The 27,293-nt window shown below is 45.2% G+C and overlaps 17 non-coding genes and 3 pseudogenes across 17 annotated transcripts; all 20 read right to left on the reverse strand.

Moving 5' to 3' along the window:
* Nucleotides 1-72: 72 nt before the first annotated feature.
* LOC141150400 (U2 spliceosomal RNA) lies at nucleotides 73-256 on the reverse strand. Its single transcript, XR_012246612.1, has one exon. It is a non-coding gene; the product is annotated as a U2 spliceosomal RNA (small nuclear RNA).
* Nucleotides 257-1,050: 794 nt separating this feature from the next.
* On the reverse strand, nucleotides 1,051-1,142 carry LOC141151241 (U2 spliceosomal RNA; annotated as a pseudogene).
* Nucleotides 1,143-2,257: 1,115 nt separating this feature from the next.
* On the reverse strand, nucleotides 2,258-2,448 carry LOC141149590 (U2 spliceosomal RNA). Its single transcript, XR_012245882.1, has one exon. It is a non-coding gene; the product is annotated as a U2 spliceosomal RNA (small nuclear RNA).
* Nucleotides 2,449-3,563: 1,115 nt separating this feature from the next.
* On the reverse strand, nucleotides 3,564-3,754 carry LOC141274565 (U2 spliceosomal RNA). The gene has a single exon (XR_012322836.1). It is a non-coding gene; the product is annotated as a U2 spliceosomal RNA (small nuclear RNA).
* Nucleotides 3,755-4,869: 1,115 nt separating this feature from the next.
* On the reverse strand, nucleotides 4,870-5,060 carry LOC141274566 (U2 spliceosomal RNA). The gene has a single exon (XR_012322837.1). It is a non-coding gene; the product is annotated as a U2 spliceosomal RNA (small nuclear RNA).
* A 1,115-nt stretch (nucleotides 5,061-6,175) lies between these two features.
* Nucleotides 6,176-6,366, reverse strand: LOC141274567 (U2 spliceosomal RNA). The gene has a single exon (XR_012322838.1). It is a non-coding gene; the product is annotated as a U2 spliceosomal RNA (small nuclear RNA).
* Nucleotides 6,367-7,478: 1,112 nt separating this feature from the next.
* Nucleotides 7,479-7,669, reverse strand: LOC141274568 (U2 spliceosomal RNA). Its single transcript, XR_012322839.1, has one exon. It is a non-coding gene; the product is annotated as a U2 spliceosomal RNA (small nuclear RNA).
* Nucleotides 7,670-8,784: 1,115 nt separating this feature from the next.
* LOC141150760 (U2 spliceosomal RNA) lies at nucleotides 8,785-8,975 on the reverse strand. Its single transcript, XR_012246880.1, has one exon. It is a non-coding gene; the product is annotated as a U2 spliceosomal RNA (small nuclear RNA).
* A 796-nt stretch (nucleotides 8,976-9,771) lies between these two features.
* Nucleotides 9,772-9,863, reverse strand: LOC141151242 (U2 spliceosomal RNA; annotated as a pseudogene).
* A 1,115-nt stretch (nucleotides 9,864-10,978) lies between these two features.
* On the reverse strand, nucleotides 10,979-11,169 carry LOC141274569 (U2 spliceosomal RNA). The gene has a single exon (XR_012322840.1). It is a non-coding gene; the product is annotated as a U2 spliceosomal RNA (small nuclear RNA).
* Nucleotides 11,170-12,284: 1,115 nt separating this feature from the next.
* Nucleotides 12,285-12,475, reverse strand: LOC141274570 (U2 spliceosomal RNA). The gene has a single exon (XR_012322841.1). It is a non-coding gene; the product is annotated as a U2 spliceosomal RNA (small nuclear RNA).
* A 1,115-nt stretch (nucleotides 12,476-13,590) lies between these two features.
* LOC141274571 (U2 spliceosomal RNA) lies at nucleotides 13,591-13,781 on the reverse strand. Its single transcript, XR_012322842.1, has one exon. It is a non-coding gene; the product is annotated as a U2 spliceosomal RNA (small nuclear RNA).
* Nucleotides 13,782-14,896: 1,115 nt separating this feature from the next.
* LOC141274572 (U2 spliceosomal RNA) lies at nucleotides 14,897-15,087 on the reverse strand. The gene has a single exon (XR_012322843.1). It is a non-coding gene; the product is annotated as a U2 spliceosomal RNA (small nuclear RNA).
* A 1,115-nt stretch (nucleotides 15,088-16,202) lies between these two features.
* LOC141274574 (U2 spliceosomal RNA) lies at nucleotides 16,203-16,393 on the reverse strand. Its single transcript, XR_012322845.1, has one exon. It is a non-coding gene; the product is annotated as a U2 spliceosomal RNA (small nuclear RNA).
* Nucleotides 16,394-17,508: 1,115 nt separating this feature from the next.
* LOC141150735 (U2 spliceosomal RNA) lies at nucleotides 17,509-17,696 on the reverse strand. Its single transcript, XR_012246858.1, has one exon. It is a non-coding gene; the product is annotated as a U2 spliceosomal RNA (small nuclear RNA).
* Nucleotides 17,697-20,295: 2,599 nt separating this feature from the next.
* Nucleotides 20,296-20,483, reverse strand: LOC141150736 (U2 spliceosomal RNA). The gene has a single exon (XR_012246859.1). It is a non-coding gene; the product is annotated as a U2 spliceosomal RNA (small nuclear RNA).
* Nucleotides 20,484-23,082: 2,599 nt separating this feature from the next.
* Nucleotides 23,083-23,266, reverse strand: LOC141150401 (U2 spliceosomal RNA). The gene has a single exon (XR_012246613.1). It is a non-coding gene; the product is annotated as a U2 spliceosomal RNA (small nuclear RNA).
* A 794-nt stretch (nucleotides 23,267-24,060) lies between these two features.
* LOC141151243 (U2 spliceosomal RNA) lies at nucleotides 24,061-24,152 on the reverse strand (annotated as a pseudogene).
* A 1,112-nt stretch (nucleotides 24,153-25,264) lies between these two features.
* Nucleotides 25,265-25,455, reverse strand: LOC141274575 (U2 spliceosomal RNA). Its single transcript, XR_012322846.1, has one exon. It is a non-coding gene; the product is annotated as a U2 spliceosomal RNA (small nuclear RNA).
* A 1,115-nt stretch (nucleotides 25,456-26,570) lies between these two features.
* LOC141274576 (U2 spliceosomal RNA) lies at nucleotides 26,571-26,761 on the reverse strand. Its single transcript, XR_012322847.1, has one exon. It is a non-coding gene; the product is annotated as a U2 spliceosomal RNA (small nuclear RNA).
* Nucleotides 26,762-27,293: the final 532 nt, after the last annotated feature.

The following is a 27,293-nucleotide window of genomic DNA, read 5'->3' on the forward strand; positions in this document are numbered from 1 at the left end:
ATCCGACAAACAAGCAAAATGAACAAAAAACATTGAATTCAATTCTTTCTGATTTTAGAAACTGCATTAAAGAAGGGGTGCACCGGTCCTGGAGATACTGCAATACCAGGTCAATGCGTGGAGTGGACAGAGCAAGCTCTTTTTCCATCTCCCTGTTCTAAAAATCCATTTAATATATGGTCCCCAGATAGGGGACGTATCAGATATTAAACTGATAAGAACAGATTTTTTTTTTTTATCGAAAGCCCGAATTCGTGTACAAAACCCGAGTGCGCTTAAAAAAGTGACAAGTGCCACAAAAAAAAGTGCACTAGGATGCTGGTCTTCTTGAAACCCTCTCCAAAAGGAGAAGGGTCCCCCAAACCATTCCCCGTCCCTCCGAGCCAGAAGGCCACAGCGAGGAACAGGGACAAATAGCCACCTCCAGCCGGAGCCAGAGGCGACCCAATCTTACCCCCAATACCTGCCCGAGTTCTCACCCGAGCAAGGCACTGGAAGCCAAAGACTGTGCTCCCCTCCCGGAAGAGGGGAGCCAACAATGCTCTCCTCCCGAAAGAGGAGAGCCAGTGGGGTTCAGGGGGGAGCGGAACCTGATGGCCACACACTCCCCCCCTAGACCTGCCAAAAGAGGAACCCGTAAGGGAACCGCATCCCGACAAAATCCTAGTAAGGACGTGGACACACGTGAAAAAGTGGACACACAGTGACAAAAAAAAATTAAATAAATAGTGAAGGTTTCACAGTATAATACTGCCCGGACCTTCGACCGGGAATTGAAAAATTCCCCATCCTAAGGCCAGAAGACCCGGAATAAGGGTGTGTGTGAAGAAAGAAATATTGAAGTGCTAGTGCAAATGTGCCATAAACTCAAGTGGGGTTCCCAATCCCAGTGAGTTAAGGCACCCCAGGGTCACCACTCCTGGGGCACTTCACACTTCGGGCTTTCGATCTTCCCCGGCCCAATGGCGTCGATCCTGGGGGGCCATGCTTTCCACCAGATGACTATATTAGCCACCTGGCGTACTAACAAGCGCCTAAACCCCAGTGTGCATAATGTATCAATCTACTAGGGCGGCCAACATCCAAAACCGCCTTTTCGAAAGATACTACACTTGATCTTAGCCAAAAGGCCGAGAAGCGATAACCAGAATTGGTTTCAAACTACGGAGCCACCCAAGGATCCTGAAAAGTCCATTTGTGGAGATGAGCTCCTGGACTCCCGTTAAGAAGACATGTTGTCAACCTCTAGATCCCTTACATGCCTGCACTTTTCGGCTTGCTGCTGCTGCAATCCACGCGTTTTAGATCTGCATAACTCCACCTCTTTAAACACAGCACCTTCACCCCCTGCTGTTCCCACCCGCCTCAACACCGTTGGAAGGGAGGAGAACCAATTAAGGCGGGGGGTGGGGTGGAACGAGCAGCTGTCTACCCTTAGCAGGAGGGCTCCTGATTACATACCTCTCCTGCTGCTGCTGCTGCTGGCTGTCCAGCAGCAGACTGAAGGTGGCTGCTGCTGTGCACAGGTATATAAAGGCTCAGAGCCTATTATGACACGCGCAGCCAGCGTTCCATTGCCACATTCCATCTACTGCAGGCAGGATACCTGGCTGGCTGAATGTCGCTGAGAAGCTCACAGAGACCGCCATAAGCAACAGTTTAACAGAATGCCACAGACTAATCAACCAAACTTTTTGGGTTGGGTTCTCTTTTATAGTCTGCAGGCATTAAATGAAAGAAGTCAGTGTTCCAGCAGAAGGAGACAACGTTTCAGAAAAGGCATTGTAGCAAACCAAAAAAGAAATTTTAAGCGCAGCAGAGTAACCAGCGCACATACCTGTTAGCTCAGGTGAGTTTAAAAGGCTGCTGTTGATAACAAGGGCATTTGCTAAATAGATGGTGTGTGTGCAACAATATACTGAAAGGTCAATTATATTGTGCAGCTTATCTCACCACCTGTAGTTATTTAGGTGAAAGCTCCAAAATGCTTGCCTAATATGTCTGTTTATCCAAAAGGAAGTAAAAAGGGAGAGCTAGAAAGATAGCATTGCATCACATTACATGGCAATGCAATGCACAGTTGCTGAAGTTGAACCAAAATGAGCTTGTAATCTGGCTTCTGCAACTTTGAACATGAAAAATCCAATGAGGAGAAGAAAAGCAAAGCCAAAGAGTCCATCCCAAAATCCGACAAACAAGCAAAATGAACAAAAAACATTGAATTCAATTCTTTCTGATTTTAGAAACTGCATTAAAGAAGGGGTGCACCGGTCCTGGAGATACTGCAATACCAGGTCAATGCGTGGAGTGGACAGAGCAAGCTCTTTTTCCATCTCCCTGTTCTAAAAATCCATTTAATATATGGTCCCCAGATAGGGAACGTATCAGATATTAAACTGATAAGAACAGATACTACACTTGATCTTAGCCAAAAGGCCGAGAAGCGATAACCAGAATTGGTTTCAAACTACGGAGCCACCCAAGGATCCTGAAAAGTCCATTTGTGGAGATGAGCTCCTGGACTCCCGTTAAGAAGACATGTTGTCAACCTCTAGATCCCTTACATGCCTGCACTTTTCGGCTTGCTGCTGCTGCAATCCACGCGTTTTAGATCTGCATAACTCCACCTCTTTAAACACAGCACCTTCACCCCCTGCTGTTCCCACCCGCCTCAACACCGTTGGAAGGGAGGAGAACCAATTAAGGCGGGGGGTGGGGTGGAACGAGCAGCTGTCTACCCTTAGCAGGAGGGCTCCTGATTACATACCTCTCCTGCTGCTGCTGCTGCTGGCTGTCCAGCAGCAGACTGAAGGTGGCTGCTGCTGTGCACAGGTATATAAAGGCTCAGAGCCTATTATGACACGCGCAGCCAGCGTTCCATTGCCACATTCCATCTACTGCAGGCAGGATACCTGGCTGGCTGAATGTCGCTGAGAAGCTCACAGAGACCGCCATAAGCAACAGTTTAACAGAATGCCACAGACTAATCAACCAAACTTTTTGGGTTGGGTTCTCTTTTATAGTCTGCAGGCATTAAATGAAAGAAGTCAGTGTTCCAGCAGAAGGAGACAACGTTTCAGAAAAGGCATTGTAGCAAACCAAAAAAGAAATTTTAAGCGCAGCAGAGTAACCAGCGCACATACCTGTTAGCTCAGGTGAGTTTAAAAGGCTGCTGTTGATAACAAGGGCATTTGCTAAATAGATGGTGTGTGTGCAACAATATACTGAAAGGTCAATTATATTGTGCAGCTTATCTCACCACCTGTAGTTATTTAGGTGAAAGCTCCAAAATGCTTGCCTAATATGTCTGTTTATCCAAAAGGAAGTAAAAAGGGAGAGCTAGAAAGATAGCATTGCATCACATTACATGGCAATGCAATGCACAGTTGCTGAAGTTGAACCAAAATGAGCTTGTAATCTGGCTTCTGCAACTTTGAACATGAAAAATCCAATGAGGAGAAGAAAAGCAAAGCCAAAGAGTCCATCCCAAAATCCGACAAACAAGCAAAATGAACAAAAAACATTGAATTCAATTCTTTCTGATTTTAGAAACTGCATTAAAGAAGGGGTGCACCGGTCCTGGAGATACTGCAATACCAGGTCAATGCGTGGAGTGGACAGAGCAAGCTCTTTTTCCATCTCCCTGTTCTAAAAATCCATTTAATATATGGTCCCCAGATAGGGGACGTATCAGATATTAAACTGATAAGAACAGATACTACACTTGATCTTAGCCAAAAGGCCGAGAAGCGATAACCAGAATTGGTTTCAAACTACGGAGCCACCCAAGGATCCTGAAAAGTCCATTTGTGGAGATGAGCTCCTGGACTCCCGTTAAGAAGACATGTTGTCAACCTCTAGATCCCTTACATGCCTGCACTTTTCGGCTTGCTGCTGCTGCAATCCACGCGTTTTAGATCTGCATAACTCCACCTCTTTAAACACAGCACCTTCACCCCCTGCTGTTCCCACCTGCCTCAACACCGTTGGAAGGGAGGAGAACCAATTAAGGCGGGGGGTGGGGTGGAACGAGCAGCTGTCTACCCTTAGCAGGAGGGCTCCTGATTACATACCTCTCCTGCTGCTGCTGCTGCTGGCTGTCCAGCAGCAGACTGAAGGTGGCTGCTGCTGTGCACAGGTATATAAAGGCTCAGAGCCTATTATGACACGCGCAGCCAGCGTTCCATTGCCACATTCCATCTACTGCAGGCAGGATACCTGGCTGGCTGAATGTCGCTGAGAAGCTCACAGAGACCGCCATAAGCAACAGTTTAACAGAATGCCACAGACTAATCAACCAAACTTTTTGGGTTGGGTTCTCTTTTATAGTCTGCAGGCATTAAATGAAAGAAGTCAGTGTTCCAGCAGAAGGAGACAACGTTTCAGAAAAGGCATTGTAGCAAACCAAAAAAGAAATTTTAAGCGCAGCAGAGTAACCAGCGCACATACCTGTTAGCTCAGGTGAGTTTAAAAGGCTGCTGTTGATAACAAGGGCATTTGCTAAATAGATGGTGTGTGTGCAACAATATACTGAAAGGTCAATTATATTGTGCAGCTTATCTCACCACCTGTAGTTATTTAGGTGAAAGCTCCAAAATGCTTGCCTAATATGTCTGTTTATCCAAAAGGAAGTAAAAAGGGAGAGCTAGAAAGATAGCATTGCATCACATTACATGGCAATGCAATGCACAGTTGCTGAAGTTGAACCAAAATGAGCTTGTAATCTGGCTTCTGCAACTTTGAACATGAAAAATCCAATGAGGAGAAGAAAAGCAAAGCCAAAGAGTCCATCCCAAAATCCGACAAACAAGCAAAATGAACAAAAAACATTGAATTCAATTCTTTCTGATTTTAGAAACTGCATTAAAGAAGGGGTGCACCGGTCCTGGAGATACTGCAATACCAGGTCAATGCGTGGAGTGGACAGAGCAAGCTCTTTTTCCATCTCCCTGTTCTAAAAATCCATTTAATATATGGTCCCCAGATAGGGGACGTATCAGATATTAAACTGATAAGAACAGATACTACACTTGATCTTAGCCAAAAGGCCGAGAAGCGATAACCAGAATTGGTTTCAAACTACGGAGCCACCCAAGGATCCTGAAAAGTCCATTTGTGGAGATGAGCTCCTGGACTCCCGTTAAGAAGACATGTTGTCAACCTCTAGATCCCTTACATGCCTGCACTTTTCGGCTTGCTGCTGCTGCAATCCACGCGTTTTAGATCTGCATAACTCCACCTCTTTAAACACAGCACCTTCACCCCCTGCTGTTCCCACCCGCCTCAACACCGTTGGAAGGGAGGAGAACCAATTAAGGCGGGGGGTGGGGTGGAACGAACAGCTGTCTACCCTTAGCAGGAGGGCTCCTGATTACATACCTCTCCTGCTGCTGCTGCTGCTGGCTGTCCAGCAGCAGACTGAAGGTGGCTGCTGCTGTGCACAGGTATATAAAGGCTCAGAGCCTATTATGACACGCGCAGCCAGCGTTCCATTGCCACATTCCATCTACTGCAGGCAGGATACCTGGCTGGCTGAATGTCGCTGAGAAGCTCACAGAGACCGCCATAAGCAACAGTTTAACAGAATGCCACAGACTAATCAACCAAACTTTTTGGGTTGGGTTCTCTTTTATAGTCTGCAGGCATTAAATGAAAGAAGTCAGTGTTCCAGCAGAAGGAGACAACGTTTCAGAAAAGGCATTGTAGCAAACCAAAAAAGAAATTTTAAGCGCAGCAGAGTAACCAGCGCACATACCTGTTAGCTCAGGTGAGTTTAAAAGGCTGCTGTTGATAACAAGGGCATTTGCTAAATAGATGGTGTGTGTGCAACAATATACTGAAAGGTCAATTATATTGTGCAGCTTATCTCACCACCTGTAGTTATTTAGGTGAAAGCTCCAAAATGCTTGCCTAATATGTCTGTTTATCCAAAAGGAAGTAAAAAGGGAGAGCTAGAAAGATAGCATTGCATCACATTACATGGCAATGCAATGCACAGTTGCTGAAGTTGAACCAAAATGAGCTTGTAATCTGGCTTCTGCAACTTTGAACATGAAAAATCCAATGAGGAGAAGAAAAGCAAAGCCAAAGAGTCCATCCCAAAATCCGACAAACAAGCAAAATGAACAAAAAACATTGAATTCAATTCTTTCTGATTTTAGAAACTGCATTAAAGAAGGGGTGCACCGGTCCTGGAGATACTGCAATACCAGGTCAATGCGTGGAGTGGACAGAGCAAGCTCTTTTTCCATCTCCCTGTTCTAAAAATCCATTTAATATATGGTCCCCAGATAGGGGACGTATCAGATATTAAACTGATAAGAACAGATACTACACTTGATCTTAGCCAAAAGGCCGAGAAGCGATAACCAGAATTGGTTTCAAACTACGGAGCCACCCAAGGATCCTGAAAAGTCCATTTGTGGAGATGAGCTCCTGGACTCCCGTTAAGAAGACATGTTGTCAACCTCTAGATCCCTTACATGCCTGCACTTTTCGGCTTGCTGCTGCTGCAATCCACGCGTTTTAGATCTGCATAACTCCACCTCTTTAAACACAGCACCTTCACCCCCTGCTGTTCCCACCCGCCTCAACACCGTTGGAAGGGAGGAGAACCAATTAAGGCGGGGGGTGGGGTGGAACGAGCAGCTGTCTACCCTTAGCAGGAGGGCTCCTGATTACATACCTCTCCTGCTGCTGCTGCTGCTGGCTGTCCAGCAGCAGACTGAAGGTGGCTGCTGCTGTGCACAGGTATATAAAGGCTCAGAGCCTATTATGACACGCGCAGCCAGCGTTCCATTGCCACATTCCATCTACTGCAGGCAGGATACCTGGCTGGCTGAATGTTGCTGAGAAGCTCACAGAGACCGCCATAAGCAACAGTTTAACAGAATGCCACAGACTAATCAACCAAACTTTTTGGGTTGGGTTCTCTTTTATAGTCTGCAGGCATTAAATGAAAGAAGTCAGTGTTCCAGCAGAAGGAGACGTTTCAGAAAAGGCATTGTAGCAAACCAAAAAAGAAATTTTAAGCGCAGCAGAGTAACCAGCGCACATACCTGTTAGCTCAGGTGAGTTTAAAAGGCTGCTGTTGATAACAAGGGCATTTGCTAAATAGATGGTGTGTGTGCAACAATATACTGAAAGGTCAATTATATTGTGCAGCTTATCTCACCACCTGTAGTTATTTAGGTGAAAGCTCCAAAATGCTTGCCTAATATGTCTGTTTATCCAAAAGGAAGTAAAAAGGGAGAGCTAGAAAGATAGCATTGCATCACATTACATGGCAATGCAATGCACAGTTGCTGAAGTTGAACCAAAATGAGCTTGTAATCTGGCTTCTGCAACTTTGAACATGAAAAATCCAATGAGGAGAAGAAAAGCAAAGCCAAAGAGTCCATCCCAAAATCCGACAAACAAGCAAAATGAACAAAAAACATTGAATTCAATTCTTTCTGATTTTAGAAACTGCATTAAAGAAGGGGTGCACCGGTCCTGGAGATACTGCAATACCAGGTCAATGCGTGGAGTGGACAGAGCAAGCTCTTTTTCCATCTCCCTGTTCTAAAAATCCATTTAATATATGGTCCCCAGATAGGGGACGTATCAGATATTAAACTGATAAGAACAGATACTACACTTGATCTTAGCCAAAAGGCCGAGAAGCGATAACCAGAATTGGTTTCAAACTACGGAGCCACCCAAGGATCCTGAAAAGTCCATTTGTGGAGATGAGCTCCTGGACTCCCGTTAAGAAGACATGTTGTCAACCTCTAGATCCCTTACATGCCTGCACTTTTCGGCTTGCTGCTGCTGCAATCCACGCGTTTTAGATCTGCATAACTCCACCTCTTTAAACACAGCACCTTCACCCCCTGCTGTTCCCACCCGCCTCAACACCGTTGGAAGGGAGGAGAACCAATTAAGGCGGGGGGTGGGGTGGAACGAGCAGCTGTCTACCCTTAGCAGGAGGGCTCCTGATTACATACCTCTCCTGCTGCTGCTGCTGCTGGCTGTCCAGCAGCAGACTGAAGGTGGCTGCTGCTGTGCACAGGTATATAAAGGCTCAGAGCCTATTATGACACGCGCAGCCAGCGTTCCATTGCCACATTCCATCTACTGCAGGCAGGATACCTGGCTGGCTGAATGTCGCTGAGAAGCTCACAGAGACCGCCATAAGCAACAGTTTAACAGAATGCCACAGACTAATCAACCAAACTTTTTGGGTTGGGTTCTCTTTTATAGTCTGCAGGCATTAAATGAAAGAAGTCAGTGTTCCAGCAGAAGGAGACAACGTTTCAGAAAAGGCATTGTAGCAAACCAAAAAAGAAATTTTAAGCGCAGCAGAGTAACCAGCGCACATACCTGTTAGCTCAGGTGAGTTTAAAAGGCTGCTGTTGATAACAAGGGCATTTGCTAAATAGATGGTGTGTGTGCAACAATATACTGAAAGGTCAATTATATTGTGCAGCTTATCTCACCACCTGTAGTTATTTAGGTGAAAGCTCCAAAATGCTTGCCTAATATGTCTGTTTATCCAAAAGGAAGTAAAAAGGGAGAGCTAGAAAGATAGCATTGCATCACATTACATGGCAATGCAATGCACAGTTGCTGAAGTTGAACCAAAATGAGCTTGTAATCTGGCTTCTGCAACTTTGAACATGAAAAATCCAATGAGGAGAAGAAAAGCAAAGCCAAAGAGTCCATCCCAAAATCCGACAAACAAGCAAAATGAACAAAAAACATTGAATTCAATTCTTTCTGATTTTAGAAACTGCATTAAAGAAGGGGTGCACCGGTCCTGGAGATACTGCAATACCAGGTCAATGCGTGGAGTGGACAGAGCAAGCTCTTTTTCCATCTCCCTGTTCTAAAAATCCATTTAATATATGGTCCCCAGATAGGGGACGTATCAGATATTAAACTGATAAGAACAGATTTTTTTTCTTTTTTTTTTTCTTTTCATCGAAAGCCCGAATTCGTGTACAAAACCCGAGTGCGCTTAAAAAAGTGACAAGTGCCATAAAAAAAGTGCACTAGGATGCTGGTCTTCTTGAAACCCTCTCCAAAAGGAGAAGGGTCCCCCAAACCATTCCCCGTCCCTCCGAGCCAAAAGGCCACAGCGAGGAACAGGGACAAAAAGCCACCTCCAGCCGAAGCCAGAGGCGACCCAATCATACCCCCAGCACCTGCCCGAGTTCTCACCCGAGCAAGGCACTGGGAGCCAAAGACTGTGCTCCCCTCCCGGAAGAGGGGAGCCAACAACGCTCTCCTCCCGAAAGAGGAGAGCCAGGGGGGTTCAGGGGGGAGCGGAACCTGATGGCCACACACTCCCCCCCTAGACCTGCCAAGAGAGGAACCCGTAAGGGAACCGCATCCCGACAAAATCCTAGTAGGACGTGACACACGTGAATAAGTGGACACACAGTGACAAAGAAATTAAATAAATAGTGAAGGTTTCACAGTATAATACTGCCCGGACCTTCAACCGGGAATTGAAAAATTCCCCATCCTAAGGCCAGAAGGCCCGGAATAAGGGTGTGTGCGAAGAAAGAAAATTTGAAGTGCTTGTGCAAATGTGCCATAAACTCAAGTGGGGTTCCCAATTCCAGTGAGTTAAGGCACCCCAGGGTCACCACTCCTGGGGCACTTCACACTTCGGGCTTTCGATCTTCCCCGGCCCAATGGCGTCGATCCTGGGGGACCATGCTTTCCACCAGATGACTATATTAGCCACCTGGCGTACTAACAAGCGCCTAAACCCCAGTGTGCATAATGTATCAATCTACTAGGGCGGCCAACATCCAAAACCGCCTTTTCGAAAGATACTACACTTGATCTTAGCCAAAAGGCCGAGAAGCGATAACCAGAATTGGTTTCAAACTACGGAGCCACCCAAGGATCCTGAAAAGTCCATTTGTGGAGATGAGCTCCTGGACTCCCGTTAAGAAGACATGTTGTCAACCTCTAGATCCCTTACATGCCTGCACTTTTCGGCTTGCTGCTGCTGCAATCCACGCGTTTTAGATCTGCATAACTCCACCTCTTTAAACACAGCACCTTCACCCCCTGCTGTTCCCACCCGCCTCAACACCGTTGGAAGGGAGGAGAACCAATTAAGGCGGGGGGTGGGGTGGAACGAGCAGCTGTCTACCCTTAGCAGGAGGGCTCCTGATTACATACCTCTCCTGCTGCTGCTGCTGCTGGCTGTCCAGCAGCAGACTGAAGGTGGCTGCTGCTGTGCACAGGTATATAAAGGCTCAGAGCCTATTATGACACGCGCAGCCAGCGTTCCATTGCCACATTCCATCTACTGCAGGCAGGATACCTGGCTGGCTGAATGTCGCTGAGAAGCTCACAGAGACCGCCATAAGCAACAGTTTAACAGAATGCCACAGACTAATCAACCAAACTTTTTGGGTTGGGTTCTCTTTTATAGTCTGCAGGCATTAAATGAAAGAAGTCAGTGTTCCAGCAGAAGGAGACAACGTTTCAGAAAAGGCATTGTAGCAAACCAAAAAAGAAATTTTAAGCGCAGCAGAGTAACCAGCGCACATACCTGTTAGCTCAGGTGAGTTTAAAAGGCTGCTGTTGATAACAAGGGCATTTGCTAAATAGATGGTGTGTGTGCAACAATATACTGAAAGGTCAATTATATTGTGCAGCTTATCTCACCACCTGTAGTTATTTAGGTGAAAGCTCCAAAATGCTTGCCTAATATGTCTGTTTATCCAAAAGGAAGTAAAAAGGGAGAGCTAGAAAGATAGCATTGCATCACATTACATGGCAATGCAATGCACAGTTGCTGAAGTTGAACCAAAATGAGCTTGTAATCTGGCTTCTGCAACTTTGAACATGAAAAATCCAATGAGGAGAAGAAAAGCAAAGCCAAAGAGTCCATCCCAAAATCCGACAAACAAGCAAAATGAACAAAAAACATTGAATTCAATTCTTTCTGATTTTAGAAACTGCATTAAAGAAGGGGTGCACCGGTCCTGGAGATACTGCAATACCAGGTCAATGCGTGGAGTGGACAGAGCAAGCTCTTTTTCCATCTCCCTGTTCTAAAAATCCATTTAATATATGGTCCCCAGATAGGGGACGTATCAGATATTAAACTGATAAGAACAGATACTACACTTGATCTTAGCCAAAAGGCCGAGAAGCGATAACCAGAATTGGTTTCAAACTACGGAGCCACCCAAGGATCCTGAAAAGTCCATTTGTGGAGATGAGCTCCTGGACTCCCGTTAAGAAGACATGTTGTCAACCTCTAGATCCCTTACATGCCTGCACTTTTCGGCTTGCTGCTGCTGCAATCCACGCGTTTTAGATCTGCATAACTCCACCTCTTTAAACACAGCACCTTCACCCCCTGCTGTTCCCACCCGCCTCAACACCGTTGGAAGGGAGGAGAACCAATTAAGGCGGGGGGTGGGGTGGAACGAGCAGCTGTCTACCCTTAGCAGGAGGGCTCCTGATTACATACCTCTCCTGCTGCTGCTGCTGCTGGCTGTCCAGCAGCAGACTGAAGGTGGCTGCTGCTGTGCACAGGTATATAAAGGCTCAGAGCCTATTATGACACGCGCAGCCAGCGTTCCATTGCCACATTCCATCTACTGCAGGCAGGATACCTGGCTGGCTGAATGTCGCTGAGAAGCTCACAGAGACCGCCATAAGCAACAGTTTAACAGAATGCCACAGACTAATCAACCAAACTTTTTGGGTTGGGTTCTCTTTTATAGTCTGCAGGCATTAAATGAAAGAAGTCAGTGTTCCAGCAGAAGGAGACAACGTTTCAGAAAAGGCATTGTAGCAAACCAAAAAAGAAATTTTAAGCGCAGCAGAGTAACCAGCGCACATACCTGTTAGCTCAGGTGAGTTTAAAAGGCTGCTGTTGATAACAAGGGCATTTGCTAAATAGATGGTGTGTGTGCAACAATATACTGAAAGGTCATTTATATTGTGCAGCTTATCTCACCACCTGTAGTTATTTAGGTGAAAGCTCCAAAATGCTTGCCTAATATGTCTGTTTATCCAAAAGGAAGTAAAAAGGGAGAGCTAGAAAGATAGCATTGCATCACATTACATGGCAATGCAATGCACAGTTGCTGAAGTTGAACCAAAATGAGCTTGTAATCTGGCTTCTGCAACTTTGAACATGAAAAATCCAATGAGGAGAAGAAAAGCAAAGCCAAAGAGTCCATCCCAAAATCCGACAAACAAGCAAAATGAACAAAAAACATTGAATTCAATTCTTTCTGATTTTAGAAACTGCATTAAAGAAGGGGTGCACCGGTCCTGGAGATACTGCAATACCAGGTCAATGCGTGGAGTGGACAGAGCAAGCTCTTTTTCCATCTCCCTGTTCTAAAAATCCATTTAATATATGGTCCCCAGATAGGGGACGTATCAGATATTAAACTGATAAGAACAGATACTACACTTGATCTTAGCCAAAAGGCCGAGAAGCGATAACCAGAATTGGTTTCAAACTACGGAGCCACCCAAGGATCCTGAAAAGTCCATTTGTGGAGATGAGCTCCTGGACTCCCGTTAAGAAGACATGTTGTCAACCTCTAGATCCCTTACATGCCTGCACTTTTCGGCTTGCTGCTGCTGCAATCCACGCGTTTTAGATCTGCATAACTCCACCTCTTTAAACACAGCACCTTCACCCCCTGCTGTTCCCACCCGCCTCAACACCGTTGGAAGGGAGGAGAACCAATTAAGGCGGGGGGTGGGGTGGAACGAGCAGCTGTCTACCCTTAGCAGGAGGGCTCCTGATTACATACCTCTCCTGCTGCTGCTGCTGCTGGCTGTCCAGCAGCAGACTGAAGGTGGCTGCTGCTGTGCACAGGTATATAAAGGCTCAGAGCCTATTATGACACGCGCAGCCAGCGTTCCATTGCCACATTCCATCTACTGCAGGCAGGATACCTGGCTGGCTGAATGTCGCTGAGAAGCTCACAGAGACCGCCATAAGCAACAGTTTAACAGAATGCCACAGACTAATCAACCAAACTTTTTGGGTTGGGTTCTCTTTTATAGTCTGCAGGCATTAAATGAAAGAAGTCAGTGTTCCAGCAGAAGGAGACAACGTTTCAGAAAAGGCATTGTAGCAAACCAAAAAAGAAATTTTAAGCGCAGCAGAGTAACCAGCGCACATACCTGTTAGCTCAGGTGAGTTTAAAAGGCTGCTGTTGATAACAAGGGCATTTGCTAAATAGATGGTGTGTGTGCAACAATATACTGAAAGGTCAATTATATTGTGCAGCTTATCTCACCACCTGTAGTTATTTAGGTGAAAGCTCCAAAATGCTTGCCTAATATGTCTGTTTATCCAAAAGGAAGTAAAAAGGGAGAGCTAGAAAGATAGCATTGCATCACATTACATGGCAATGCAATGCACAGTTGCTGAAGTTGAACCAAAATGAGCTTGTAATCTGGCTTCTGCAACTTTGAACATGAAAAATCCAATGAGGAGAAGAAAAGCAAAGCCAAAGAGTCCATCCCAAAATCCGACAAACAAGCAAAATGAACAAAAAACATTGAATTCAATTCTTTCTGATTTTAGAAACTGCATTAAAGAAGGGGTGCACCGGTCCTGGAGATACTGCAATACCAGGTCAATGCGTGGAGTGGACAGAGCAAGCTCTTTTTCCATCTCCCTGTTCTAAAAATCCATTTAATATATGGTCCCCAGATAGGGGACGTATCAGATATTAAACTGATAAGAACAGATACTACACTTGATCTTAGCCAAAAGGCCGAGAAGCGATAACCAGAATTGGTTTCAAACTACGGAGCCACCCAAGGATCCTGAAAAGTCCATTTGTGGAGATGAGCTCCTGGACTTCCGTTAAGAAGACATGTTGTCAACCTCTAGATCCCTTACATGCCTGCACTTTTCGGCTTGCTGCTGCTGCAATCCACGCGTTTTAGATCTGCATAACTCCACCTCTTTAAACACAGCACCTTCACCCCCTGCTGTTCCCACCCGCCTCAACACCGTTGGAAGGGAGGAGAACCAATTAAGGCGGGGGGTGGGGTGGAACGAGCAGCTGTCTACCCTTAGCAGGAGGGCTCCTGATTACATACCTCTCCTGCTGCTGCTGCTGCTGGCTGTCCAGCAGCAGACTGAAGGTGGCTGCTGCTGTGCACAGGTATATAAAGGCTCAGAGCCTATTATGACACGCGCAGCCAGCGTTCCATTGCCACATTCCATCTACTGCAGGCAGGATACCTGGCTGGCTGAATGTCGCTGAGAAGCTCACAGAGACCGCCATAAGCAACAGTTTAACAGAATGCCACAGACTAATCAACCAAACTTTTTGGGTTGGGTTCTCTTTTATAGTCTGCAGGCATTAAATGAAAGAAGTCAGTGTTCCAGCAGAAGGAGACAACGTTTCAGAAAAGGCATTGTAGCAAACCAAAAAAGAAATTTTAAGCGCAGCAGAGTAACCAGCGCACATACCTGTTAGCTCAGGTGAGTTTAAAAGGCTGCTGTTGATAACAAGGGCATTTGCTAAATAGATGGTGTGTGTGCAACAATATACTGAAAGGTCAATTATATTGTGCAGCTTATCTCACCACCTGTAGTTATTTAGGTGAAAGCTCCAAAATGCTTGCCTAATATGTCTGTTTATCCAAAAGGAAGTAAAAAGGGAGAGCTAGAAAGATAGCATTGCATCACATTACATGGCAATGCAATGCACAGTTGCTGAAGTTGAACCAAAATGAGCTTGTAATCTGGCTTCTGCAACTTTGAACATGAAAAATCCAATGAGGAGAAGAAAAGCAAAGCCAAAGAGTCCATCCCAAAATCCGACAAACAAGCAAAATGAACAAAAAACATTGAATTCAATTCTTTCTGATTTTAGAAACTGCATTAAAGAAGGGGTGCACCGGTCCTGGAGATACTGCAATACCAGGTCAATGCGTGGAGTGGACAGAGCAAGCTCTTTTTCCATCTCCCTGTTCTAAAAATCCATTTAATATATGGTCCCCAGATAGGGGACGTATCAGATATTAAACTGATAAGAACAGATACTACACTTGATCTTAGCCAAAAGGCCGAGAAGCGATAACCAGAATTGGTTTCAAACTACGGAGCCACCCAAGGATCCTGAAAAGTCCATTTGTGGAGATGAGCTCCTGGACTTCCGTTAAGAAGACATGTTGTCAACCTCTAGATCCCTTACATGCCTGCACTTTTCGGCTTGCTGCTGCTGCAATCCACGCGTTTTAGATCTGCATAACTCCACCTCTTTAAACACAGCACCTTCACCCCCTGCTGTTCCCACCCGCCTCAACACCGTTGGAAGGGAGGAGAACCAATTAAGGCGGGGGGTGGGGTGGAACGAGCAGCTGTCTACCCTTAGCAGGAGGGCTCCTGATTACATACCTCTCCTGCTGCTGCTGCTGCTGGCTGTCCAGCAGCAGACTGAAGGTGGCTGCTGCTGTGCACAGGTATATAAAGGCTCAGAGCCTATTATGACACGCGCAGCCAGCGTTCCATTGCCACATTCCATCTACTGCAGGCAGGATACCTGGCTGGCTGAATGTCGCTGAGAAGCTCACAGAGACCGCCATAAGCAACAGTTTAACAGAATGCCACAGACTAATCAACCAAACTTTTTGGGTTGGGTTCTCTTTTATAGTCTGCAGGCATTAAATGAAAGAAGTCAGTGTTCCAGCAGAAGGAGACAACGTTTCAGAAAAGGCATTGTAGCAAACCAAAAAAGAAATTTTAAGCGCAGCAGAGTAACCAGCGCACATACCTGTTAGCTCAGGTGAGTTTAAAAGGCTGCTGTTGATAACAAGGGCATTTGCTAAATAGATGGTGTGTGTGCAACAATATACTGAAAGGTCAATTATATTGTGCAGCTTATCTCACCACCTGTAGTTATTTAGGTGAAAGCTCCAAAATGCTTGCCTAATATGTCTGTTTATCCAAAAGGAAGTAAAAAGGGAGAGCTAGAAAGATAGCATTGCATCACATTACATGGCAATGCAATGCACAGTTGCTGAAGTTGAACCAAAATGAGCTTGTAATCTGGCTTCTGCAACTTTGAACATGAAAAATCCAATGAGGAGAAGAAAAGCAAAGCCAAAGAGTCCATCCCAAAATCCGACAAACAAGCAAAATGAACAAAAAACATTGAATTCAATTCTTTCTGATTTTAGAAACTGCATTAAAGAAGGGGTGCACCGGTCCTGGAGATACTGCAATACCAGGTCAATGCGTGGAGTGGACAGAGCAAGCTCTTTTTCCATCTCCCTGTTCTAAAAATCCATTTAATATATGGTCCCCAGATAGGGGACGTATCAGATATTAAACTGATAAGAACAGATACTACACTTGATCTTAGCCAAAAGGCCGAGAAGCGATAACCAGAATTGGTTTCAAACTACGGAGCCACCCAAGGATCCTGAAAAGTCCATTTGTGGAGATGAGCTCCTGGACTCCCGTTAAGAAGACATGTTGTTAACCTCTAGATCCCTTACATGCCTGCACTTTTCGGCTTGCTGCTGCTGCAATCCACGCGTTTTAGATCTGCATAACTCCACCTCTTTAAACACAGCACCTTCACCCCCTGCTGTTCCCACCCGCCTCAACACCATTGGAAGGGAGGAGAACCAATTAAGGCGGGGGGTGGGGTGGAACGAGCAGCTGTCTACCCTTAGCAGGAGGGCTCCTGATTACATACCTCTCCTGCTGCTGCTGCTGCTGGCTGTCCAGCAGCAGACTGAAGGTGGCTGCTGCTGTGCACAGGTATATAAAGGCTCAGAGCCTATTATGACACGCGCAGCCAGCGTTCCATTGCCACATTCCATCTACTGCAGGCAGGATACCTGGCTGGCTGAATGTCGCTGAGAAGCTCACAGAGACCGCCATAAGCAACAGTTTAACAGAATGCCACAGACTAATCAACCAAACTTTTTGGGTTGGGTTCTCTTTTATAGTCTGCAGGCATTAAATGAAAGAAGTCAGTGTTCCAGCAGAAGGAGACAACGTTTCAGAAAAGGCATTGTAGCAAACCAAAAAAGAAATTTTAAGCGCAGCAGAGTAACCAGCGCACATACCTGTTAGCTCAGGTGAGTTTAAAAGGCTGCTGTTGATAACAAGGGCATTTGCTAAATAGATGGTGTGTGTGCAACAATATACTGAAAGGTCAATTATATTGTGCAGCTTATCTCACCACCTGTAGTTATTTAGGTGAAAGCTCCAAAATGCTTGCCTAATATGTCTGTTTATCCAAAAGGAAGTAAAAAGGGAGAGCTAGAAAGATAGCATTGCATCACATTACATGGCAATGCAATGCACAGTTGCTGAAGTTGAACCAAAATGAGCTTGTAATCTGGCTTCTGCAACTTTGAACATGAAAAATCCAATGAGGAGAAGAAAAGCAAAGCCAAAGAGTCCATCCCAAAATCCGACAAACAAGCAAAATGAACAAAAAACATTGAATTCAATTCTTTCTGATTTTAGAAACTGCATTAAAGAAGGGGTGCACCGGTCCTGGAGATACTGCAATACCAGGTCAATGCGTGGAGTGGACAGAGCAAGCTCTTTTTCCATCTCCCTGTTCTAAAAATCCATTTAATATATGGTCCCCAGATAGGGGACGTATCAGATATTAAACTGATAAGAACAGATTTTTTTTTTTTTTTTTTTTTCTTAACACTCAGATTACAAGTACCATCTCGATTCCATACTTCTGAAAACGGTGATGGACCAAATCCATCATCGTGTCATTTTAAAACAAAAAAACATTATTTAATGCATATACAAAAAAAACAAAACAACAACAAGTATTTCCTCTCAGACACATAATATATAGAGGAAGGAAACAAAACACATTACTGCATTCCTCCCTTCAACGCATAATATGTTAGATACTCCAACAGTCCTTTCTCTTGCGAGAAAGATTCAAAGTTTGTATTCACATAATCTATCCATGTCCTTCCCACCTTATAGGTTTCAAAAAACCTCTCTTTATTTGCCTTCACACTTGCGATTACCTTTGGAAAAAAAGCTTCAAAACACACACCACTTCCCTTCATTTCCGCAATTCCTTTTTTAACTTTGTCCATTTCTTTATCAGCTTCCTCCTCTTCTGTTTGCCTCTGAACCTCTACCGTCTTCTTTTTTTCTTTCTTTTCCGCCTTTGCACTTTCCATCTTCTCCTTATTACTCTTTCTCTTTGGGCATTCCTTAAACCTATGCCCAATTTCCATACACAGGTTACACTTATTCCTTTCTACTGGACATGATTTAGAAACATGTCCTTCCGCTTTACACTTCCAACACTTTTCTGCAGTACAGTCTTCACGTTTATGACCATATACCTCACAAATTGAACAAAAGGAATCCATCCCATTAAAGAATAAATTCCCACTTACTTTACCAAGCTTAAACCTTTGAGGCGGGTAGGAAAAACTCCTATCCTTGTTCATGTTAAATTCCACAAAAAATTTCCACTTTCCCGTCCATACTCCGAATTCATTCATTACTTTACCTTTTGATACTACAGACTTGGCAAAACCACTCAAAAACGTGACAATGTCCTCTTCTGGAACCAGTGGTGAAAACATCTTCACTGTCACCATCTTTTCACTACTAAATACGTGACGTTGAAACCGAATTCCAACAAACTTCTCATGTCTCAATTCATCAAAAGAATCCATATAGTTCTCCAAAATCTTCCTAGACTCAAAAAACACGTCATAGACACCCTTTTGGGGATAATCCATAACTGCCACGATGTCTTCTTTTTTCACCTTTGCGACACCCAAGATGATCTCCTTCATAATAAACCGAAAGTCCTTAACCTTCTGACAGTCTCTCCGGACAAAAATCCGGAAAGCGGTCTCCACACGTGCATGTTCTGGAACCTCCAACTTCGGCCACAACTCCGCCTCTGTTGCCATGATTCTCCAACAGAATGAGCGTAATCTCCACTCCAACACACAGAAGGAGCGAGTATGATCGCTTCCCGTTGTCTGGGGACTAAGCCGACACGCCTATAGCAGCAAGGGGGTGAAGTCCCCACAATTAAGTAAGGACGATCCCCCAAGGCCGACGAGCCAGGTACCCCAGACACCTCCATCCAAAACCAAGGCAGCAATCGCTAAATCACTGCACTTGATCTTAGCCAAAAGGCCGAGAAGCGATAACCAGAATTGGTTTCAAACTACGGAGCCACCCAAGGATCCTGAAAAGTCCATTTGTGGAGATGAGCTCCTGGACTCCCGTTAAGAAGACATGTTGTCAACCTCTAGATCCCTTACATGCCTGCACTTTTCGGCTTGCTGCTGCTGCAATCCACGCGTTTTAGATCTGCATAACTCCACCTCTTTAAACACAGCACCTTCACCCCCTGCTGTTCCCACCCACCTCAACACCGTTGGAAGGGAGGAGAACCAATTAAGGCGGGGGGTGGGGTGGAACGAGCAGCTGTCTACCCTTAGCAGGAGGGCTCCTGATTACATACCTCTCCTGCTGCTGCTGCTGCTGGCTGTCCAGCAGCAGACTGAAGGTGGCTGCTGCTGTGCACAGGTATATAAAGGCTCAGAGCCTATTATGACACGCGCAGCCAGCGTTCCATTGCCACATTCCATCTACTGCAGGCAGGATACCTGGCTGGCTGAATGTCGCTGAGAAGCTCACAGAGACCGCCATAAGCAACAGTTTAACAGAATGCCACAGACTAATCAACCAAACTTTTTGGGTTGGGTTCTCTTTTATAGTCTGCAGGCATTAAATGAAAGAAGTCAGTGTTCCAGCAGAAGGAGACAACGTTTCAGAAAAGGCATTGTAGCAAACCAAAAAAGAAATTTTAAGCGCAGCAGAGTAACCAGCGCACATACCTGTTAGCTCAGGTGAGTTTAAAAGGCTGCTGTTGATAACAAGGGCATTTGCTAAATAGATGGTGTGTGTGCAACAATATACTGAAAGGTCAATTATATTGTGCAGCTTATCTCACCACCTGTAGTTATTTAGGTGAAAGCTCCAAAATGCTTGCCTAATATGTCTGTTTATCCAAAAGGAAGTAAAAAGGGAGAGCTAGAAAGATAGCATTGCATCACATTACATGGCAATGCAATGCACAGTTGCTGAAGTTGAACCAAAATGAGCTTGTAATCTGGCTTCTGCAACTTTGAACATGAAAAATCCAATGAGGAGAAGAAAAGCAAAGCCAAAGAGTCCATCCCAAAATCCGACAAACAAGCAAAATGAACAAAAAACATTGAATTCAATTCTTTCTGATTTTAGAAACTGCATTAAAGAAGGGGTGCACCGGTCCTGGAGATACTGCAATACCAGGTCAATGCGTGGAGTGGACAGAGCAAGCTCTTTTTCCATCTCCCTGTTCTAAAAATCCATTTAATATATGGTCCCCAGATAGGGGACGTATCAGATATTAAACTGATAAGAACAGATTTTTTTTTTTTTTTTTTTTTCTTAACACTCAGATTACAAGTACCATCTCGATTCCATACTTCTGAAAACGGTGATGGACCAAATCCATCATCGTGTCATTTTAAAACAAAAAAACATTATTTAATGCATATACAAAAAAAACAAAACAACAACAAGTATTTCCTCTCAGACACATAATATATAGAGGAAGGAAACAAAACACATTACTGCATTCCTCCCTTCAACGCATAATATGTTAGATACTCCAACAGTCCTTTCTCTTGCGAGAAAGATTCAAAGTTTGTATTCACATAATCTATCCATGTCCTTCCCACCTTATAGGTTTCAAAAAACCTCTCTTTATTTGCCTTCACACTTGCGATTACCTTTGGAAAAAAAGCTTCAAAACACACACCACTTCCCTTCATTTCCGCAATTCCTTTTTTAACTTTGTCCATTTCTTTATCAGCTTCCTCCTCTTCTGTTTGCCTCTGAACCTCTACCGTCTTCTTTTTTTCTTTCTTTTCCGCCTTTGCACTTTCCATCTTCTCCTTATTACTCTTTCTCTTTGGGCATTCCTTAAACCTATGCCCAATTTCCATACACAGGTTACACTTATTCCTTTCTACTGGACATGATTTAGAAACATGTCCTTCCGCTTTACACTTCCAACACTTTTCTGCAGTACAGTCTTCACGTTTATGACCATATACCTCACAAATTGAACAAAAGGAATCCATCCCATTAAAGAATAAATTCCCACTTACTTTACCAAGCTTAAACCTTTGAGGCGGGTAGGAAAAACTCCTATCCTTGTTCATGTTAAATTCCACAAAAAATTTCCACTTTCCCGTCCATACTCCGAATTCATTCATTACTTTACCTTTTGATACTACAGACTTGGCAAAACCACTCAAAAACGTGACAATGTCCTCTTCTGGAACCAGTGGTGAAAACATCTTCACTGTCACCATCTTTTCACTACTAAATACGTGACGTTGAAACCGAATTCCAACAAACTTCTCATGTCTCAATTCATCAAAAGAATCCATATAGTTCTCCAAAATCTTCCTAGACTCAAAAAACACGTCATAGACACCCTTTTGGGGATAATCCATAACTGCCACGATGTCTTCTTTTTTCACCTTTGCGACACCCAAGATGATCTCCTTCATAATAAACCGAAAGTCCTTAACCTTCTGACAGTCTCTCCGGACAAAAATCCGGAAAGCGGTCTCCACACGTGCATGTTCTGGAACCTCCAACTTCGGCCACAACTCCGCCTCTGTTGCCATGATTCTCCAACAGAATGAGCGTAATCTCCACTCCAACACACAGAAGGAGCGAGTATGATCGCTTCCCGTTGTCTGGGGACTAAGCCGACACGCCTATAGCAGCAAGGGGGTGAAGTCCCCACAATTAAGTAAGGACGATCCCCCAAGGCCGACGAGCCAGGTACCCCAGACACCTCCATCCAAAACCAAGGCAGCAATCGCTAAATCACTGCACTTGATCTTAGCCAAAAGGCCGAGAAGCGATAACCAGAATTGGTTTCAAACTACGGAGCCACCCAAGGATCCTGAAAAGTCCATTTGTGGAGATGAGCTCCTGGACTCCCGTTAAGAAGACATGTTGTCAACCTCTAGATCCCTTACATGCCTGCACTTTTCGGCTTGCTGCTGCTGCAATCCACGCGTTTTAGATCTGCATAACTCCACCTCTTTAAACACAGCACCTTCACCCCCTGCTGTTCCCACCCACCTCAACACCGTTGGAAGGGAGGAGAACCAATTAAGGCGGGGGGTGGGGTGGAACGAGCAGCTGTCTACCCTTAGCAGGAGGGCTCCTGATTACATACCTCTCCTGCTGCTGCTGCTGCTGGCTGTCCAGCAGCAGACTGAAGGTGGCTGCTGCTGTGCACAGGTATATAAAGGCTCAGAGCCTATTATGACACGCGCAGCCAGCGTTCCATTGCCACATTCCATCTACTGCAGGCAGGATACCTGGCTGGCTGAATGTCGCTGAGAAGCTCACAGAGACCGCCATAAGCAACAGTTTAACAGAATGCCACAGACTAATCAACCAAACTTTTTGGGTTGGGTTCTCTTTTATAGTCTGCAGGCATTAAATGAAAGAAGTCAGTGTTCCAGCAGAAGGAGACAACGTTTCAGAAAAGGCATTGTAGCAAACCAAAAAAGAAATTTTAAGCGCAGCAGAGTAACCAGCGCACATACCTGTTAGCTCAGGTGAGTTTAAAAGGCTGCTGTTGATAACAAGGGCATTTGCTAAATAGATGGTGTGTGTGCAGCAATATACTGAAAGGTCAATTATATTGTGCAGCTTATCTCACCACCTGTAGTTATTTAGGTGAAAGCTCCAAAATGCTTGCCTAATATGTCTGTTTATCCAAAAGGAAGTAAAAAGGGAGAGCTAGAAAGATAGCATTGCATCACATTACATGGCAATGCAATGCACAGTTGCTGAAGTTGAACCAAAATGAGCTTGTAATCTGGCTTCTGCAACTTTGAACATGAAAAATCCAATGAGGAGAAGAAAAGCAAAGCCAAAGAGTCCATCCCAAAATCCGACAAACAAGCAAAATGAACAAAAAACATTGAATTCAATTCTTTCTGATTTTAGAAACTGCATTAAAGAAGGGGTGCACCGGTCCTGGAGATACTGCAATACCAGGTCAATGCGTGGAGTGGACAGAGCAAGCTCTTTTTCCATCTCCCTGTTCTAAAAATCCATTTAATATATGGTCCCCAGATAGGGGACGTATCAGATATTAAACTGATAAGAACAGATTTTTTTTTTTTATCGAAAGCCCGAATTCGTGTACAAAACCCGAGTGCGCTTAAAAAAGTGACAAGTGCCACAAAAAAAAGTGCACTAGGATGCTGGTCTTCTTGAAACCCTCTCCAAAAGGAGAAGGGTCCCCCAAACCATTCCCCGTCCCTCCGAGCCAGAAGGCCACAGCGAGGAACAGGGACAAATAGCCACCTCCAGCCGGAGCCAGAGGCGACCCAATCTTACCCCCAATACCTGCCCGAGTTCTCACCCGAGCAAGGCACTGGGAGCCAAAGACTGTGCTCCCCTCCCGGAAGAGGGGAGCCAACAATGCTCTCCTCCCGAAAGAGGAGAGCCAGTGGGGTTCAGGGGGGAGCGGAACCTGATGGCCACACACTCCCCCCCTAGACCTGCCAAAAGAGGAACCCGTAAGGGAACCGCATCCCGACAAAATCCTAGTAAGGACGTGGACACACGTGAAAAAGTGGACACACAGTGACAAAAAAAAATTAAATAAATAGTGAAGGTTTCACAGTATAATACTGCCCGGACCTTCGACCGGGAATTGAAAAATTCCCCATCCTAAGGCCAGAAGACCCGGAATAAGGGTGTGTGTGAAGAAAGAAATATTGAAGTGCTAGTGCAAATGTGCCATAAACTCAAGTGGGGTTCCCAATCCCAGTGAGTTAAGGCACCCCAGGGTCACCACTCCTGGGGCACTTCACACTTCGGGCTTTCGATCTTCCCCGGCCCAATGGCGTCGATCCTGGGGGGCCATGCTTTCCACCAGATGACTATATTAGCCACCTGGCGTACTAACAAGCGCCTAAACCCCAGTGTGCATAATGTATCAATCTACTAGGGCGGCCAACATCCAAAACCGCCTTTTCGAAAGATACTACACTTGATCTTAGCCAAAAGGCCGAGAAGCGATAACCAGAATTGGTTTCAAACTACGGAGCCACCCAAGGATCCTGAAAAGTCCATTTGTGGAGATGAGCTCCTGGACTCCCGTTAAGAAGACATGTTGTCAACCTCTAGATCCCTTACATGCCTGCACTTTTCGGCTTGCTGCTGCTGCAATCCACGCGTTTTAGATCTGCATAACTCCACCTCTTTAAACACAGCACCTTCACCCCCTGCTGTTCCCACCCGCCTCAACACCGTTGGAAGGGAGGAGAACCAATTAAGGCGGGGGGTGGGGTGGAACGAGCAGCTGTCTACCCTTAGCAGGAGGGCTCCTGATTACATACCTCTCCTGCTGCTGCTGCTGGCTGTCCAGCAGCAGACTGAAGGTGGCTGCTGCTGTGCACAGGTATATAAAGGCTCAGAGCCTATTATGACACGCGCAGCCAGCGTTCCATTGCCACATTCCATCTACTGCAGGCAGGATACCTGGCTGGCTGAATGTCGCTGAGAAGCTCACAGAGACCGCCATAAGCAACAGTTTAACAGAATGCCACAGACTAATCAACCAAACTTTTTGGGTTGGGTTCTCTTTTATAGTCTGCAGGCATTAAATGAAAGAAGTCAGTGTTCCAGCAGAAGGAGACAACGTTTCAGAAAAGGCATTGTAGCAAACCAAAAAAGAAATTTTAAGCGCAGCAGAGTAACCAGCGCACATACCTGTTAGCTCAGGTGAGTTTAAAAGGCTGCTGTTGATAACAAGGGCATTTGCTAAATAGATGGTGTGTGTGCAACAATATACTGAAAGGTCAATTATATTGTGCAGCTTATCTCACCACCTGTAGTTATTTAGGTGAAAGCTCCAAAATGCTTGCCTAATATGTCTGTTTATCCAAAAGGAAGTAAAAAGGGAGAGCTAGAAAGATAGCATTGCATCACATTACATGGCAATGCAATGCACAGTTGCTGAAGTTGAACCAAAATGAGCTTGTAATCTGGCTTCTGCAACTTTGAACATGAAAAATCCAATGAGGAGAAGAAAAGCAAAGCCAAAGAGTCCATCCCAAAATCCGACAAACAAGCAAAATGAACAAAAAACATTGAATTCAATTCTTTCTGATTTTAGAAACTGCATTAAAGAAGGGGTGCACCGGTCCTGGAGATACTGCAATACCAGGTCAATGCGTGGAGTGGACAGAGCAAGCTCTTTTTCCATCTCCCTGTTCTAAAAATCCATTTAATATATGGTCCCCAGATAGGGGACGTATCAGATATTAAACTGATAAGAACAGATACTACACTTGATCTTAGCCAAAAGGCCGAGAAGCGATAACCAGAATTGGTTTCAAACTACGGAGCCACCCAAGGATCCTGAAAAGTCCATTTGTGGAGATGAGCTCCTGGACTCCCGTTAAGAAGACATGTTGTCAACCTCTAGATCCCTTACATGCCTGCACTTTTCGGCTTGCTGCTGCTGCAATCCACGCGTTTTAGATCTGCATAACTCCACCTCTTTAAACACAGCACCTTCACCCCCTGCTGTTCCCACCCGCCTCAACACTGTTGGAAGGGAGGAGAACCAATTAAGGCGGGGGGTGGGGTGGAACGAGCAGCTGTCTACCCTTAGCAGGAGGGCTCCTGATTACATACCTCTCCTGCTGCTGCTGCTGCTGGCTGTCCAGCAGCAGACTGAAGGTGGCTGCTGCTGTGCACAGGTATATAAAGGCTCAGAGCCTATTATGACACGCGCAGCCAGCGTTCCATTGCCACATTCCATCTACTGCAGGCAGGATACCTGGCTGGCTGAATGTCGCTGAGAAGCTCACAGAGACCGCCATAAGCAACAGTTTAACAGAATGCCACAGACTAATCAACCAAACTTTTTGGGTTGGGTTCTCTTTTATAGTCTGCAGGCATTAAATGAAAGAAGTCAGTGTTCCAGCAGAAGGAGACAACGTTTCAGAAAAGGCATTGTAGCAAACCAAAAAAGAAATTTTAAGCGCAGCAGAGTAACCAGCGCACATACCTGTTAGCTCAGGTGAGTTTAAAAGGCTGCTGTTGATAACAAGGGCATTTGCTAAATAGATGGTGTGTGTGCAACAATATACTGAAAGGTCAATTATATTGTGCAGCTTATCTCACCACCTGTAGTTATTTAGGTGAAAGCTCCAAAATGCTTGCCTAATATGTCTGTTTATCCAAAAGGAAGTAAAAAGGGAGAGCTAGAAAGATAGCATTGCATCACATTACATGGCAATGCAATGCACAGTTGCTGAAGTTGAACCAAAATGAGCTTGTAATCTGGCTTCTGCAACTTTGAACATGAAAAATCCAATGAGGAGAAGAAAAGCAAAGCCAAAGAGTCCATCCCAAAATCCGACAAACAAGCAAAATGAACAAAAAACATTGAATTCAATTCTTTCTGATTTTAGAAACTGCATTAAAGAAGGGGTGCACCGGTCCTGGAGATACTGCAATACCAGGTCAATGCGTGGAGTGGACAGAGCAAGCTCTTTTTCCATCTCCCTGTTCTAAAAATCCATTTAATATATGGTCCCCAGATAGGGGACGTATCAGATATTAAACTGATAAGAACAGATACTACACTTGATCTTAGCCAAAAGGCCGAGAAGCGATAACCAGAATTGGTTTCAAACTACGGAGCCACCCAAGGATCCTGAAAAGTCCATTTGTGGAGATGAGCTCCTGGACTCCCGTTAAGAAGACATGTTGTCAACCTCTAGATCCCTTACATGCCTGCACTTTTCGGCTTGCTGCTGCTGCAATCCACGCGTTTTAGATCTGCATAACTCCACCTCTTTAAACACAGCACCTTCACCCCCTGCTGTTCCCACCCGCCTCAACACCGTTGGAAGGGAGGAGAACCAATTAAGGCGGGGGGTGGGGTGGAACGAGCAGCTGTCTACCCTTAGCAGGAGGGCTCCTGATTACATACCTCTCCTGCTGCTGCTGCTGCTGGCTGTCCAGCAGCAGACTGAAGGTGGCTGCTGCTGTGCACAGGTATATAAAGGCTCAGAGCCTATTATGACACGCGCAGCCAGCGTTCCATTGCCACATTCCATCTACTGCAGGCAGGATACCTGGCTGGCTGAATGTTGCTGAGAAGCTCACAGAGACCGCCATAAGCAACAGTTTAACAGAATGCCAC

This window comes from Phyllobates terribilis, unplaced genomic scaffold (assembly GCF_046119375.1).
Source record: "Phyllobates terribilis strain yellow unplaced genomic scaffold, ASM4611937v1 Scaffold_5__5_contigs__length_657084704, whole genome shotgun sequence".
In the NCBI taxonomy this organism is placed as follows: domain Eukaryota; kingdom Metazoa; phylum Chordata; class Amphibia; order Anura; family Dendrobatidae; genus Phyllobates; species Phyllobates terribilis.